Source organism: Argopecten irradians, chromosome 15, assembly GCF_041381155.1.
Source record: "Argopecten irradians isolate NY chromosome 15, Ai_NY, whole genome shotgun sequence".
Classification (NCBI taxonomy): Eukaryota; Metazoa; Mollusca; class Bivalvia; order Pectinida; family Pectinidae; genus Argopecten; species Argopecten irradians.
Window position 1 is genome coordinate 10424640 of NC_091148.1, and position 17575 is coordinate 10442214.

At 37.1% G+C, this 17575-nt stretch overlaps 1 pseudogene; it reads right to left on the reverse strand.

The window, feature by feature from the left end:
* Positions 1-17504, reverse strand: part of LOC138308580 (trichohyalin-like) — a 32942-nt pseudogene extending 15438 nt beyond the window's left edge.
* Between the last annotated feature and the right edge of the window lie 71 nt (positions 17505-17575).

Genomic DNA, 17575 nt, shown 5'->3' on the forward strand with positions numbered 1-17575 from the left:
TTGACCCCTTTTGACCCCGCCCCTAAGGCCCCTGGGGGTCAGTCATAGAAAATTTGTTAATAGGATTAAATGGCCATCTCATACTGATAATTCTGACAACATTTGACTCATTTCCTATTACAAATGACCAAATAATGCGCAAAAATGTGTTTTCCCAATATAAACTATAGTAAACTTAACCCCCTCCCCAGGCGGAAACTAGAGACCCCAGTGTCATATAATTCACAATTTTTGTAAAGGACCTTAAGACCTTTCTATCTATGAAGAGTATTTGATTCTACCACATCTGTGAGTAGAGAAGAAGATTTTTGAAATTTTACTCAATTTTACCCCTTTTGGCCCCTCCCACAGCCCCCTGGGGGGTGGGGACCATATAATTCACAATTTTGATTGGCCTTATGCCTAAGAAGGTTTCTGCAAAATTTCATTGAAATTGCTTCAGCAGTTTTGGAGAAGAAGTCGAAAATGTAAATTGTTTACGGACATACGACGGACGACGGACGACGGACGACGGACGACGACGGACAAAAGGCGATTAGAATAGGTCACTTGAGACTTCGTCTCAGGTGACCTAAAAAAAAAAATTCAAAATAAAACTCAAAAACGTACCTGCGCACTATACGCGCAAAAATACCGTAATTGTTAGTTTCTCAGGCCACTTTTTTAAAAAGTCAGTGCAGGCGGCGGGAATATTTTTTTATTTTCTATTTCTCTGAAAACAAATGCTGCAGATAACATATTATTTTTTTCTCACTTGAAGGACATGAAAATCAATGAAAACATGTGTAGAAAATGTAAATTCTTACTCAGTCTTTAAGAACAGCTTTTAAATATCTCAATCGTCACTATATCCAAAGAAAACCAGTTGAAAATACATAATCCTAGGAGGAAACATTCCGTTTTGAGCAAATGCTGACATCGGCAGCCATTTTTTACCGGAAATGAAAGGTGAATACTAAAATTGGAGCCAATTTCCGGGTGCGTTTTCGAATGGAAATTTCGGGCGAGTTCCAATGGAAATTTGGGGTGCGTTCAATGCGGCGGTCCTCGATTTTAATTTTTAGTTATGGCGCATAAAAAAACGTTGGTGCGGGGGGTAAATGTCGATGCGGCGGGGCCTGAGAAACTAAGATTAATTTTTTTTGGCCTTAACTTCAGGCTGAAGTACTCAATATGTTCTGTAGACTACATAAAAAAACTTCCACGCAATAAGTATACATAACATACCGTTGATCTTTTTCGCTCTTTTGATGAAGACCGATGTCTGTGCTCAGGATGATGATGCGACTCCTTAGACGAAGCAGATTTCTCTCCCTTTGATGAGGAGCTCTCCAAAGTCTTTTCCTTCTTTGGTATTTTTGGCAGTTTGGTCACTGGTTTCACTCCTTCCGTTTTTTGACTTTTCAGTTTTTCCAGAGTCTGACAATTTCTTTTCTTGTTCCTTAACTATTGACTTTGGAACTTTGTGTTCACCTAAGAATTCATGAATATTCAATTAGTTTTAATTTAAAATAACATTCAGCAGTTTTTAAATCTATATATATCGTCTTTCATTGAAAAAAAAAAAAAAAAAAAAAAACTTCAGACTTTTCCACAAGGTGTTTCTACCTTCACAGGCATCTACATCAGGTTTTCAATCTTCCGACGGTAAAGTCTGTGTTTTTGTTTTTTGTTTTTTCATTTAAATTTACTTTCACAAGGAACCATTGCATTTTTTTTTCTACATATATGTACTTTCTTAAATCATAAGCAATGGAGCCCACATGGTATGGTAGATTGTTCCCGTTGAGACGAAATATTTCGAATATTTTTAGTTCATTGAATAATGTAGACTATGTAGTCATGATATCAAACTACAATCCCACACAAACGAATGTATCCTTGATATTCCAGGGGTTACAATCACTGTCAAAATAATCACCCCTGGACTATGTTATTGTCGAAGCATAACTGAAGGCTCTCAAGTTTGACAGCAAATGAGCAGGTAGTTTGGTCCTTTGACATACATCAAAGTCTCTGTAGACCTGTGATTGGTCATTTTTTTTCTCCTGAGCTGCCTTCAGTTTTATTATGACATATTCCAGGGGTGGAGATTACGGCAGTGATAGTAACCCCTGTAATAATATTGAGGATGCAATGAGTGTAGCCAAGTTGGTATTATCTGACAACTTGCATATAATCGCGAACTTTAAATGACAACTTGCATATAATCGTGAACTTCAAATGTTTTCACACACCCCCCCCCCCCCATCCCATGTGTCTGAAATCAACATGGGTAACATTTAGTGATCCTAAACCTTTAATGGCAGTGATACAAAAAAGTCAGTTCCCTTTTAGGAATAATACGTTTGGAATATGAGCTAATTTAATACTGTTGGCCCACTAAAAAATTTCCGAAAGTTTTGTTTGATTTTTCATCTATTTTTTCTTACCTGTACAAACTGGACATATATATTCCTCGCCATTTTGTTCCATCTCCTTGTTGCGAGCCTTGGGTCATGTTGACACAGCTACCATGGAACCAGTTTTCACATTTGTCACAGCAAATCATGAACCTGAACAAGTGATATAAAGAAATTGAAAATCCTTCTCAATATTCGTGAGATTCTTGTGCCAGCAGTTTTCTTTGATGTATCAGTCATGGTAGATGACTCACTGCGTTAACTATACAAACCACAAGCAAATTCGTGGAATTTATATCTCCTGCTTTCGTTAATCATATCCCCTGCTTTCGTTAATCAAAGGCCCGTAACTCCGTCAAACAGGGTCCAAGGAAAGCGTCAATCGAAATTGGCCAAAGCCCTGAGATAATTAACCATGTTACCAAGTTTCGAGAAAATCTGGTAATATTTGCGAGAGTTATTGAAAGAAAACAGACGGAAATAGTGTTTTTCGTTAATCAAAGGGTCATAACTCTGCTTTCAGTGAAAGCAAGGGATAAAAATATAAATTTCCAGAGTGACAAATAGTATAGGAGCAGTATAAAAATGAGTTCACATCCACATTTTCCAGAGAACAGGAACTATATCATTAATAAGGTTTACTGCGACCCCCCCCCACCCCCCCAAACACACACACAATTTAAAGCAGACCTGTTGCATCCCAATTGTTTGTTGTTTTTTTTCTTTCTTAAATCAACAGAGACATACATAATAGGATATGCCCAACCAATATATATTTTATGAATGTGTGAGCCAACTGGGATGACCCTAAAAGCAGTGAACAGAGTGAATACCCGATATGGTATGTGCAGTACAATTGTTTCTATTGGTGATGGTATGACGTTAAAAGGTAATATTTTGCGCTAACCTTATTTCAACGTGAAGATTACAAAAGAGCTACATTCCATCATCACTGGAGATACTAGTTCCGCACACACATTATTGGGTATCATGTGGTATATTAATTAGTTTCAGGTATAAAAGTTTAATAAAAAGGTTACAATAGTATATATAAACTGTGATGAGTGTAAGGAAACATCCTCACCTGTTACCGTGGGGCTGGTTACAGATACAGTACAGCTGGTCAGGAGGTTCATAGTCGGAATCATTCTCATCATCCTCGTAACTCAGGTTATCATCTTCTCCTGTGACATCACACAATAAATTTGTTCAGCCCTCGACAGTCAGAAACAGTAACATTACATGTACATAATACCCAGGCCCCCTCCCCTCTAGTTTGGAAACCATATTTACGTGTAAACATGGTAATTTAACAAAATCTTTGTAGGTTTCTTTAAATTATTTGATATTCAATCATTTCACACAGGAAACATTTTCTAACCTGAATTTAAAGTCATGAAATCTTGACATGAAATCTAATTGAAATTCACCCGAAATTGACCAGAAATTCTTGGGGTTTATTTCAGATTAAAACTCTAACCCGAAATTGACCTGAATTCCACATTAAGTTTTGACCTTAATAATTTTTCATGTGAATTTCAGGACAATATAAGGTCACTTTTTTAAGCAGAAATTCATGTGAGGTTCTGGTCAATTTCTGATTAGGAAATTTTGATGTTTAATAAAGTCTGTGGCGTTGCAAGCTAAATTTTTTACAAATTCATATTTTTAAGCCCAAAAATTAAAATGTCGTTTCTCAACACTGATCGAGAAAGTTCTATTGTAATCCCTTGTGGGTGGGTATCCATTGTGATGTAATTTCCTTGCAAGCAAAACTGGCATTTTTTCCCCTAAACAGTACGATGTTACGCTCGCAAACACATGATGTCATGATCAATATCTAACCTCAAGGGTAGATAACTCTGTAATATGCAAAGACGGAATTGAAAACTATATGTATACTTCAATAACTTACCACTGTCGAGATTTGCTTGCGAAGATTTTGCAGATGTTGATGAACCTTCCACTTTTACCTTTTTCTTCTTTATTTGTGTTTGCTCTTTTGGTTTCTTTTCTTTCCTGGGACTTTTTTCAGGGATTTCATATGGAAATGAATACTTTTTCGGTTTTCTTTCACGTTTGGATCGACCTTCCGTATCACTGCCTTTATCTACCACACTCGTCTGTAAATCCTTAATTTCCTGTCCTTTCTCGTCTTCGCTTTTACTTACTTTTGGCTCATCCTCTTTCTGAGTGTCTTTATCACTTATATCTGTGGAGTCAGGTATTTCTGTGGAGTCAGGCTTTTGAGCGTCTTCCACTTTCACAATTTCTTTCGTTTCCGAACTTTGAACAACAGAATCGGTTTTCTCTTGTAAGTCATCCTTAGTTGTCACATCTTCCTCTTGAATTTGTGACTGTTCAACACTTGCTTCATTGTCTAAATCAGAAACAGCATTGTCATGTATGGGGGCCTGCTGTTCAGAAAGGGAATGTTCAGTTGTCTCACTTCCTGAAGTGATAGTCACTTCCTGTTTACAAACAACCACTTCCTTTGTTTCAACCTGAACACTGTCTGCCGTATCTACCTGAAGTTTGTCTGTAACTTCATCACTCTCACACTCGCCAGGTTTTACCTTAGCACTGTCTGAAACCTGTGTCACTATTTCTACCGCCTGATCGCTGACTTCAGCTTTAACGGAGTCTGAGCTTTCACTTACGACGGGTGTCACTTCACTTACAACACTAGGTTCTACATTATCAGTTTGGGCTTTGCTACCCTCACCAAGTTCATTCACTGTATCAATACTGTCTTTTGGAGTGTCAGATTTCTGACTCTCAGAGATTCTTCTCTCATGCTGAATATCCTTGGATTTCTCTGAATGTGTGTGACCCTTGACCTCTACATTTTCTGTATGGTCGTGCTTTTCCTGAATAACACCATCAGGTTTAAATAAGTCCATTACAGTCGGGTCGATAACAACCTCCTCCGACTTTCGTGGTTTCTTTTTCACCGGTTTTGGTGTGACCTTTTGACTTTCGTCACTCATCTTGGAATCGACAGAATCTTGTCTCTTTCTGTGTCCATCCTTTCCTTCCTCCTTTTCCGACACAGTCCTCCGCCTCTTCCCTCCCGTGGGAGTGTCCTCCTCTTTAACTTTCCCCTTCCTCTGTGATGGAGGAGTGATATCATGGCTCTCCCTTGGGCTTTCTTTCCTTCCTCTTTTCCCCAAGGGCGTCTCTGTCCCAGCCCCACGTCCACTTTTCCTTCTGTCTGACAACTCTTGTTTACTTCCCACTTTACCTGGAGTTTTGATTCCCTTAGCACCCTTAGATACCTCTTCCTTATCCCCGTTTGCTGTTAATGTTTTCTTCCCTTTTCCTTTCTTTGTTTCCACATAATCCTCCTCTTCATCTTTTTCCTCATCCTCTTCTTGTTTTGGAGCTGCCTTCTTCCTTCCCTTTGGAGTAGGTGCTGGTTCATCTTCAGTGTCCTTCACTTTCTTTCCTTTCTTTTTGTCTGTCTTTGGTGTTTCAACATCCTCCTCTTCTTCACTACTCTCCTCTACCTTCTTTTCTTTTTTCCCTGCTACTAGTTTCTTCCCCTTCTGGACTCCTTTTGCTCCTTTCTTTGGAGTAACTTCCTTATCCTCCTGTTTACCCTTAGCTTTCCTTCCTCTCATCTGTCTTCCTGGTGTAGCAGATTCTTCTTCTTCACATTTTTCAGTTGACCTTAAATTTTTCCCTGCTTTCTTTCCTTTCGGTGTTTCTTCGACCTCATCTTCACTTTCTTGACCTTTCTTTCCTTTCCTGAGTGCTTTCTTTTTCCCTTTTGGAGTCTCTTCTTCCTCTCTTCTTCCTCTTCACTTTCCTGTTTCTTTCCTTTCCTAAGTTGTTTCTTTTTCCCTTTTGGTGTATCCTCTTTCTCGTCTTCTTCCTCTTCACTTTCTTGGCCTTTCTTTCCTTTCCTGAGTACTTTCTTTTTCCCTTTTGGCGTCTCTTCATCTTCGTCTTCTTCCTCTTCACTTTCTTGGCCTTTCTTTCCTTTCCTGAGTACTTTCTTTTTCCCTTTTGGCGTCTCTTCATCTTCTTCTTTTTCCTCTTCACTTTCTTGGCCTTTCTTTCCTTTCCTAAGTTGTTTCTTTTTCCCTTTTGGAGTCTCTTCTTCCTCGTCTTCTTCCTCTTCACTTTCCTGTTTCTTTCCTCCCTTCTTAATAATTTTCTTTTTACCTACTTGCTTTTTTCCTTTCGGCGTTTCTTCCTCTTCCTCTTCACTACTGTCAGCTTCCTTTTTTCTTCCTTTTCCAACTTTTTTCTTTCCTGCCTTTTTGGGTGAACTTTCCTCTTCCTCCTCCTCACTTTCTTCCTCCTGCTTCACTTGTTTCTTCCCTCCTTTCTTTCCCTTTACAGCTGCCTTCTTCCTTCCACCACGTAGTGTTTTGACTTCTTCTTCACTTTCTTCCTCCTCTTCCTCACTTTTCTCCTCTGTCACTTTTCCTTTCCTTCCTCGGGTTTTCGGTGCTGGACTTAAACTCTGAAATAAAGGAATACATTATTTTTGCAACATTCTATAAAACCAGAACTGAAAGCTAATGGAAGTGTATAAATAAAATATTAACTTTATTTATTTTACTTAGATTGCGAAACAAGTTATAGAACTTATGCAAATCATTTTGGATTGCCCGGATGTAGGCGTGCAAGGGGTCTTAGTGTGGGAGGAAACCGGAGTGTCCGGAGAAAAACCCACGTGATTGGATAGTTGACCCCTGACCTTTTCACGTCCGTGCTGGGTATTAAACTCCAGTCAGCTATGTGAAAGGTGAGCATCTTAACCAAAAAAACATAAATAATTGTGTGCATTCTGATGTAGTTTTCCGTTACTGTATAACATTAAATTTTTTTTACTTTTGTAGTCATGAATATAAAAACAACAAATCAAGTTTTATATAGTACCGTTAGGCCAAAACTAAAATATTGTTTGTTTGCCTAAACCCTACCTACCCCTTTGAACCCACCCACCCTTTTCAAATTATTTTATTGAAGTTTCAAACTTTCAATTTTATGTTATTGACATATTTTTAAAACTTGTTTTCATTGATGTCAGAATCAGATCTTTATATCTTTTACATTGGTATTTGCTTGTCATGCTACTTATCCTTGACACTCATAGTAAGAGATGTACATGTATATAAATTTTGCTATAAAAGAAATAGAGAAAGCAATTAGAATAAATTTTATAATTAAAATCAAATATTTTTCCTACCTACCTACCGGTAACCCAGTCATAAAGTCTTGGGTAGGGCTTAGGCAAACACACAATTTATTAATTCTGGCCTTATCAAAGTTCTTTCAGCAAATCACTAATATTTCTACCCACAAAAAAAAATACCAACGAATATTTCATGTTATACCGTAAATAATCCCATGTGGGATAGTTGCCGCTGGTCGGTGGTTTTTTACGGTACATCAGGCTTTCCTCCATTATCGAGCCTAGCATGTCCTTAAATGACTGGCCAACTGTTAATGGGACTTTACACTTTTAAATAAACCTTCCATTAACCTAAGCGATAATTGTTTCATTGAAAGTCAGTTCGTAAAAACACATATGAAATTTTTCCATAGCCTTACCTTTTTTGTTGTCTTTTTCCTGGTCTCCCCTTCCTCCTCCTCCGCATCATCATCTTCATCCTCCTCCTCTTCTTCATCATCTTTCTTGGTCTGAAAACACAAAAGTGTGTTTTGTTCATTTCTTAGGTAGGTCTGGATACCATTAAGTCACCTCTTACATGTAGATTTCCTTAGAAAATTATGTGTCTATTTTATTCTCATACTGATAAAGAGTATCTGTATGTTTTAAAACAGGTATGTACCAGCATTTTTTTTTAAAACAAGTAACAATACTATAACCGTATCAAGTACCGATTTTTCCAACTTTTTAATATCTAAAAGGCTGCTTTAATAAGATAAATATCGTAACTCAAGTCTACAGGCCCAAGTTTCACCAACGTTTCTTATAAATTAACTTATAGAAAATTCATTAATTCAATATTCTACACAGAAAAGCATTACAAATTTTATTTAAGATTAACCAAAAAATCTTAAATAAAAGAAGTTTTCTTATATCTGTAATGCTTTACCATAATGGAGAATTTTGAGTCAACAAGTTTCATTCATTTATTCATTAATTTCGATTAAGATTTTGTTAGGGTGCTGCTCTCAATCAACTCAGAACTCTGAATTTAATTTTAGTATCAGTGAAAGCAGTAACAAATTATATTGAATTCAAGAAGAGACAATCTCAACAGGCAGGAGGCGGGTGTTTTTGATATCTATTAAGGTAGTGGTCATATCATATTGGAAATTATATTGAAGTATTAATGACAATATCAAAGACAAAGTTTGGGTCAGCTACTAAAGCTCCTACAAGTGTAAATTTGAAGATTAAGACTGAGGAATGACTCAATCAAAAATTTTCAAATTGATCTTGCTGTTGCTTTAATTTCCTTTTTATCAAAGATTACATCCTCTTTACTTTCATACCTTTTTATTTGTTCCCTTTTTCTCTTTGCCTTTCTTTGTTTCCTCCTCCTCCTCAACCCCTTCCTCGTCCTCCTCTGTCTTTGCTGCAGCTTTACGACCTCTTCCTCCCTACCAAAAGAAAAAGAATTTGATAGAACTGATCAAATTCAAACTTTTTCAAGAAAAAAATTAGTCAAAATACATCCAGTTGTTAAGGAGAAGTGATGCAGCCAATCGTGAACAGAATGAGACTGTAAACCAACTGTCTTTCGCAGCTACCGAATTTCGTGATTTCCATTTCGAAACAAGTTCGCAAAGATTAACATTTGCAAATTAACTCTGATCACAAAATTTGCAAGAGTAAATAGCAACGCGAAAGAAAGTTGGTTTACATTAGACAGACAAACAGACAGACAGGTGGACATGGCGATTAACTTTTGTGTGGGGCCTCATATGGGAAAATGTGTTCCCATGTTGCCCCATACCTACCTTTCTAAGAGGAGTCTTCTTCTCCTCCTGTTTTTCTGTCTTTCCCCCTTGTAAGGCCTCCATGGCCTCCTTTTCCCTCTGTCGATTCTCCTGGAGTATTTTCTCAGCCATTTCACGCTGTTCGTGGTCACCGATTCTTGTTGATCGTCTGGAAATTGAAGACAAAAACAAAAGTTCATTCTAGCTGTTTCATTCTAGCTGTTTTCAAGATCAATCACCTACCGTTTTTCGTTGATCGTTTAGGAATTTCGTCTAGGAATTGAAAACAAAAATTTCATCATAACATAACATATATTATCCACCTATCACACTGGCAAATTGATAATGGATGACTAAGATTTATGTAAATCTTTGGATTGAGATATTGGAATTCATTATATACCTTTCTAAAGTTCTTACCTCGTGTCTAATGTTATATACTGAGAAGTTATAAAGTAAAACATGATTATAATGAACAAGCTTACATCGAATTTATGGTAATAATGTAGCATTTTTCATTTGTCCCCAGAGGTTCATTATAACCTTGTTTTACTATAGCAGTGTCTGAAAGTGACTGTGAATTTCCATAGACAATCGGTCTACATAGAAAGAAAATTCTATGGCCCCAGCCATTTTTTCATAGACCCGTTATAATATCACATACATGTACATGCTATAGCAACATAAACCAATGGAAATTGCTAAATTCACATACAGATTTTTCACACTGAATTTTATTCTTCATCCTTGTCAAGCATTTAACTAAATATAGATCGCAATCAGAATTTGTCCAGGGACGCGGAATAAAAGAATTTTAAGTCAAATTTGCATAGCCAATAGGGCCATTATGATAAATTTTTACATAGACCAACCACATTTTCTATAGCCTTGGACCATCAGGCCACCTTTAAACGTAATCACTGCTATAAATAGATTTAGTTTTCATCCCTTTGGATGCCTTCTTGTGTATCAATGTTTACTACCTTATACCAAGGGGAGGCTACTCCACTCCCCCCTCACCCCCACATTTGGACACCTCCTGCCTAATGCCTACCTTATACCAAGAGGAGACTGGTCTACTTTTCGCCCTTTTGGACGCCCCCTACCACGAGTCGGGGTTTCTTCTGGTTCCTGAACGTCCTCAGTCTCCTCACTGACTGACTTAACCTCGACTTCTACGTCTGTAGGTGGCTGATCAAGTTCTTTTCCTTCCTCAACATCATCATCTGTATTCTGTCCCTTACGAATTGCAATTCGAGCGCTCTTCCTTGGCGATGAGGTGCTGGGAGTAGAGGCAGCGGTCTGTAGCACTATTGTGGGCTGTTTTGGAGTTTGGTGCGATGGCGGGAGGGCATACGCATGGTCTGAGAAAGCTGTCGACTTATCATCAGACTTCTGGAAAAAAAAAGCAATGAAGATCATGGCTAACAATTAAACGAGTAACGACCAATTACAGCAAATATTCGTAGCTACAGTAAAACATGTTTAAATATCGAACACAAGTGCAAAGTCATTGTTATACCTAGTAATTTTCATTTCAGTCAAGGTTCCTGTAGAAGATATTTAGTATATAATATATCTATGTTTTTCTGTATAAGATTAAGAATTTCTGGCAATATTTCTGTTCTATTTGCCATAACCATGGTTTTATTACATACTTTATGAGTCAGTAATTTTTTTAGGTACATTTGCCATTTGGGGTCATGCAAATAAAGGCCCTTTCCCCAAGAGAAATTTGAGAAATTTTTCTATATTTTTCTACTTTTTCATAATTATAAATATTTCCCAAATATACAGAAACTACATCTAAATTATACAGGTCCCTGAAATGATTGAGCAAGAAAATCACTGAAAGATTTTATTTGTCGAAATCAGCTTCATTAAAATTTCTTACATCAAACATGTCGAGAGTGAGAAGATCATCACTGGTATTAGCCGAATCCTGACTGCTGTCTAATCTTGCGACCTGAGCCATGGTCTCTGTGAAATCCCCTTCGTTCGTCTGCTGTAGTATCTTCCTCGCTTCCTCTGACGACAAAAACTCGTCCAGCTTGCTCATATGCTCCTCAGAAAAACCACTAAAGGGGTTTTTGTCCTAAAGACCAAACAGAGTATATCTTAGAATTTTTTTTTAATTTCTGAGGATGCAGTACGGTCCAGTAACCGTGTGTGTAACCAATCCGAAGCCAGTATTCTGTACATGTGACATGATGCTAAACAGGCAAGAAATACCTACAACTTTCACATGTGAATCAAGATGTATTGTAATAATGTGTTTCAAAGGCAATTATGCATGTTTGTTATGACGGATGAATGTGTCATGAGTACAGAAAAAAAATTTCATCAGAATGCACACAAAAACAAGAGTTTATAGGATACACAATGTATATATATTATCCGAAGAGTTCTAATGCGAAATCAGATTTTCATGTCTAGTAAACTCATGGCCTTGTAAAGGTGTAATGCTTATTTTAGTGAAACATTTAAAGATGATGAGGTATAAGGGGTTTTTAAAAGTATCGAAAAGGACTCCATTTTTTGTACTGAATGCCAACTGTTATCAGAGAAAGGACACTATTTCTTCTGGTAAGGGCAACACTATTTTAATAATCAGATTGGATACAATTAGATCTAATTTTATTGATTGGCAAAAATTATGCAATTATAAAAAAGCATACCAACAAATACATTGACCTTAGTCTATTTTTAGTAACAGTGACATCTGTAGTTGATTTTTTTACCCAAAAATCAGTCCCAAGTTGAATAATTATATAAGCTACCATCTTATGAATTTTCAACAAAATACATCATGTATCTCAAGTTATCGCCTGGAAATCAACACCTGGACTGACATCCAGACCGACATTCATTCATACGGACAGCCACAAGGACACAAACACTATGTAGCGTCCACCCGGATTCATCAGGGTTAACAACATTATCCACGCTCACCTCAAATCCTTCTAGATGCCAGCCACCCGGTGGAGCAGGTCCCGAGTGGTCTTCACTGTCTGATTTAGTAGCACTGTTGTCATTACCGACAGAAACGGTAACGGATGGCGGACCAGTACTGTCACACGAAGCCTGGTTACCACTTAAAGTCACTGCTATAGCATGACTAGTTTCTGTTCGTTCACTTTCGGACATTTCACTCCTTTGAATATCTGTAAAAATAAAAAAAGACTAGCAATATAAAAACTTTTATTAATATCTACTTGACAACCCAATTTTTTCAATTTTAATATTGTCATTACTTGAAAACTACAGAGATAACTTGTGCCAGAAGACATTAACTTCATGAAGGTTCATCAGATATGATGGAATTTTCTTAAATCTTGCATCATGACCCTAGGCCTAGTGGTAGGAAATGAGTTCTGTCTAAGGCCCAGCATATAATGTAACTTAGAGGTTATAAAAGAACAAGGTCTTCAAAGAACAATGGCGGCGTCCTTAGCAACGCACAGAAAAAATCCCGTGGAAGGCCTCCCGGCTCCAAAAATGTGTTGAAAACATCCCAAAGAGAGATGTCAACTGGCTCAAACTTCATAACAAACTATGATTTACTGAATAACAGTGATGAAGAGGATTTGGGATGGAAATGCATTGATTGCGATAATGTATTTTCCGATCCAGAGGACAAAATGTTAGAATGTGAACGCTGTACATCGCGTCATTGTATACGATGTCTAGGGAAATCGGAAGATGAATATAGAATCCTCCAAGATTCTGATTACATGTGGTTCTGCATGTCTTGCAGAGAGAATGTACAGAAAAACATAGCAACAGATCTGAAGATCGAGGAACGTTGCCAGGCTATTATGGAAAAATATGAGAAAAGAATAACAGCTATGGAGGATCTGATCAAAACCAAATGTTCGCAGTCCGAGGTGCGAAATATCGTCAAAGAAATGAGAGCGTCAGAGCAGGAAAACAATATTGAATGGCCTAAAATTACTGACATCCCTCAATCCCGATCACCACCACAGGATATCAAGAATGTTTTCTCTGAGATAAACGAAAGAAAAGCTAGAGAGAGCAATATAGTGGTATACGGTGTTCCAGAAACTGAATCTACGGACAGTAAAGTAAGGAAGGAACACGACACAGGTATTGTCTATAAAATCCTCAATAAGTGTGAAGTACATGATCTTGAAGGAAAGGTTACCAGATGTTCCAGAATTGGACAATATCATCAGAATAACAAGGAAACAAATAGGAAAAATAGACCTATGCTTGTGTCGTTGAACAATCTTGAAACAAAAAAGAGTATTTTCAGGAACATCAAAAACTTAGGCCACGACCAGGAACTAAAAGATATAAGAATAAGCAACGATCTCACTAGGGCAGAAAGGGAACAAGAAAAACAGTTATGGGAACTGGCTAAGGAAAAAAGACAACAAAATTCCTCGGGGGAATATACCTTCAAAGTCCGAGGACCTCCCTGGGCCAGATCAGTGAAAAAAGTGAGGAAAACATGTTTTTAAATGGAAGCTTCAACCATGAAGATAAAGACAGAAAGCAGAGGCTTGTCGAACACATAAACTGTATGTATACTAATGCGGATCAACTAAAAAACAAAATGACAGAATTAAACATTAGGGCTTGTACATACAGGCATACAAACCAGATGTAATCGGAATTACTGAAGTGAAAGCAAAAACTAGATTGCAAAGTTACAAGGAATCAGAATACAGCCTAGATGGAAATGAAAATTATTCACTGTTCAGCAAGAACATTGAAACCCCTGCGGGTAGGGGGTTACTGATGTTAATAAATTCCAAGTTCATAGCAAAAGAAGTAATAATGGAAACACAGTTTCGTGAAAATCTGTTTGTAGAAATTAAAACTGGGAAAACTACAAAACTGCTAATAGGATTGATATACAGATCGGAATCGGGAACCATGGACAACAACAAAAAATTACAAGATTTGATTGAAGAAGCCGCTCAGAAAAAACACAACAAACTTTTGATAATGGGAGACTTTAATTATCCAAATATAAACTGGGAAACATGGAATACAAAGAGCGAGAATACAGATTCTCAAGAATACAAGTTCATTCAAAAACTCCAAGACAACTTTCTTTTCCAACATGTCCAAGAACCAACAAGATGGCGAGGTCAAGACAATCCGAATGTCCTAGATCTTATCATAAGCAAAGACGAGCATTCACTATCAGATATTGAATATCAAAGCGCTTTAGGTAAAAGTGATCACTGTGTACTACTGTTTAAGGTCATTTGTAAAGTAAAGATAGCTCTACAAAGCAAGAAGAAAAAGAGTTATAAAAATGCCAATTATGAAAGGATAAACGAGGAGATAAGTGATACCAACTGGGACGAAATAATTATGAACTCTAACAACATCAACGAGAATTGGAACACTTTCAAAAAGGTGGTCAAAGAAATAGAAGAAAGCCATGTCCCTACAAAAATCATTAAAATAGGTCGGAACAACAAGCATAGTTTCCCAGCAGATACAACAACACTTGAAGCCATAAAAAAGAAGCATTCGTTATCAAGGAAGGCTGCAACTACAAAGGATATGAACGTGAGAAAGGAATACAATAGGGTCAGAAATAAAGTAAGGAAATTAACACGCAGATTGAGGAAAGAATATGAGCACAATATAGCGATAAAGGCAAAGTCGGATCCAAAAGCAATTTGGAATTATATAAAATCTAAATCTACGTCGAAATCAGAGATTGGAGAACTATATGCAAAACCAGCGGACAAAACTTCAACTAAAGTTACATCAAATAAGGGAAAAGCTGAAGTGTTATGTCGGTTTTTTAGCAGTGTATTCATACAGGAATCGGACACGACCCCTCATCTGTACATAAGAGAAGTCGCCGAAGAGATGTCACAAATGAATATAGAACAAGAAGCTGTATCAAAGATCCTAAAAAATCTCAAACCGGATAAATCCCCCGGACTAGACGAACTCCACCCGATGTTCCTGAAAAACACCTCTGGTACAATATCATATCCAATAACGAAGTTATTCAACCAATCAATTTCAACAGGAACTCTCCCGGATGATTGGAAAAGGGCTCGAGTGTGTGCCATTTTCAAAAAAGGAGATAAGTGTGAACCGGGAAACTATAGGCCTGTAAGTCTCACGTCAGTTATTTGTAAAACACTAGAAACTCTAATAAGGGATCATATAGTAACATTTATGAGGAAAAACAAGTACTTCTCCAACAAACAATACGGTTTCTTATCAGGTAGATCAACAACATTACAACTTTTAGAAGTTTTGGATAAATGGACAACTGCTTTAGATAAAGGTGACGTAGTCGATTGTATATACATGGATTATCAGAAAGCTTTTGATACAGTTCCGCACAACCGTTTACTGAATAAATTAAACTCATATAATTTCAACCAGCAGATGAAAACTTGGATTTCATCTTTTTTGAAAGGAAGACATCAAATGGTAACAGTGAATGGCAAAAATTCCGAATGGTCAAGTGTAACATCAGGAATTCCACAAGGATCGGTTCTTGGACCCTTATTATTTGTGATATTTGTTAATGATCTTCCAGATATAGTGCAGTCAGACGTATACTTATTTGCGGATGATACTGAAATATTCAAGGCTATCCGTGGCAAAGATGATGCTTTAGATCTGCAAAGTGATTTAGATACAATGTCGAAATGGAGTGAAACGTGGCTTCTAAAAATGCACCCAGATAAATGCAAACACATGAGGATACACAAACAGAGAACAAGAAACCAACGTGAGGAAATTATACAATACCAGCTCAATGGAAAAACACTGCAACATATAGACCAAGAAAAAGATATAGGAGTAGTTGTAGATTCCACGTTAAGCTTCGACACCCATATATCAGAGAAAGTAAAAAAAGCCAATTCCATGTTTGGACTTTTGAGAAGAACTTTTCAGTTTTTAGACATCAAATCATTTATTCCGCTATATAAATGCTTAGTTCGGTCTCATTTGGACTATGCTTGCCCCGTATGGGCGCCTTACCTACAGAAGCATATAGAAATGATAGAAAGTGTCCAAAGAAGAGCGACAAAATGTCTACCAGGAATGTCACATCTAGCATACAGTCAAAGGCTGGAGAAACTGAAATTACCAACATTGGCATATAGAAGAATACGAGGAGACATGATAGAACTCTTCAAAATTTTAGATGGAATATATGACTCCGAATGTTGTAACATTTTATCTTTATGGAAAGATGCAACGGACCGCGAGAGCAGCAGGGGACATAGGAGGAAGCTATTCCATACAAGATCAAACTATGAGATTAGGAGAAACTTTTTTTCACTAAGAGCTACTAAGATATGGAACGATCTACCAGAGAATGTAGTGATGGCGCCAAATATAAACTCCTTCAAAAATGCGTTAGACAAACATTGGAAAGAACAAGAACTCTTATACAACTACAAAGCCTTTATACATCATTAATTTATTATTATTACCGGATAAAAATGTATTAACTGTAAACTCTATATTTTGTCTGAGTCTGGTATAGAGGACTTTACATACAAGTCCTGAACCAGAAATAAACTTATCTTATCTTATCTTATAAACAATATATTTATTGGCCATATCTTTAGAAATATAAAATATAAGTGAGAATGCATAAATAAAACATATCAAGTAAATTTTATTTAGTCTGCCATAGCTCATCCCTATTTATGCATCTAAAGATGTCAAATTGTCAACATACATATGTCATTCATGATAAAATCGTAAATAATAATAATAACCATCGTGGTTTCTAAAAATAACAATGACCGGAAAACAACACGAGGGCTTCCAATAGCCAGATGATTAATGCGATTGTCCTTTGTGACAATTTACGATTTGTTTTTAGCACACAAGCTTTCGGTGTTTCCGTGAATAGAAAAGCACATTGTCAACGTTGGATTTGTTTTTGGCGTATTTTTCATAGAATCACATGTTTCTGCATATCAATACGGCCGCATGCGTACAAGCAGAGATGATGATGAGTAAATAACAGTCGTGTCTGAAAAATACAAACCTTAAGCATCCCACAGATAAAGTGATTACAATAGCTTGTGTTCTAAGGATCACTCTTGCAGAAGGAATTTTTCATCCAGCTGCAATATACACCCAAATAGAAGGTGTCCTTGCTGCACACTACTGAGACTCATCAATATTCAAGCGCCATGTTTTCCTAGACGTCACGTGATAACGTGTTTAGAAAAATATGTCTGATAGTGTCTGTGTAACAGTGCATTCATGGG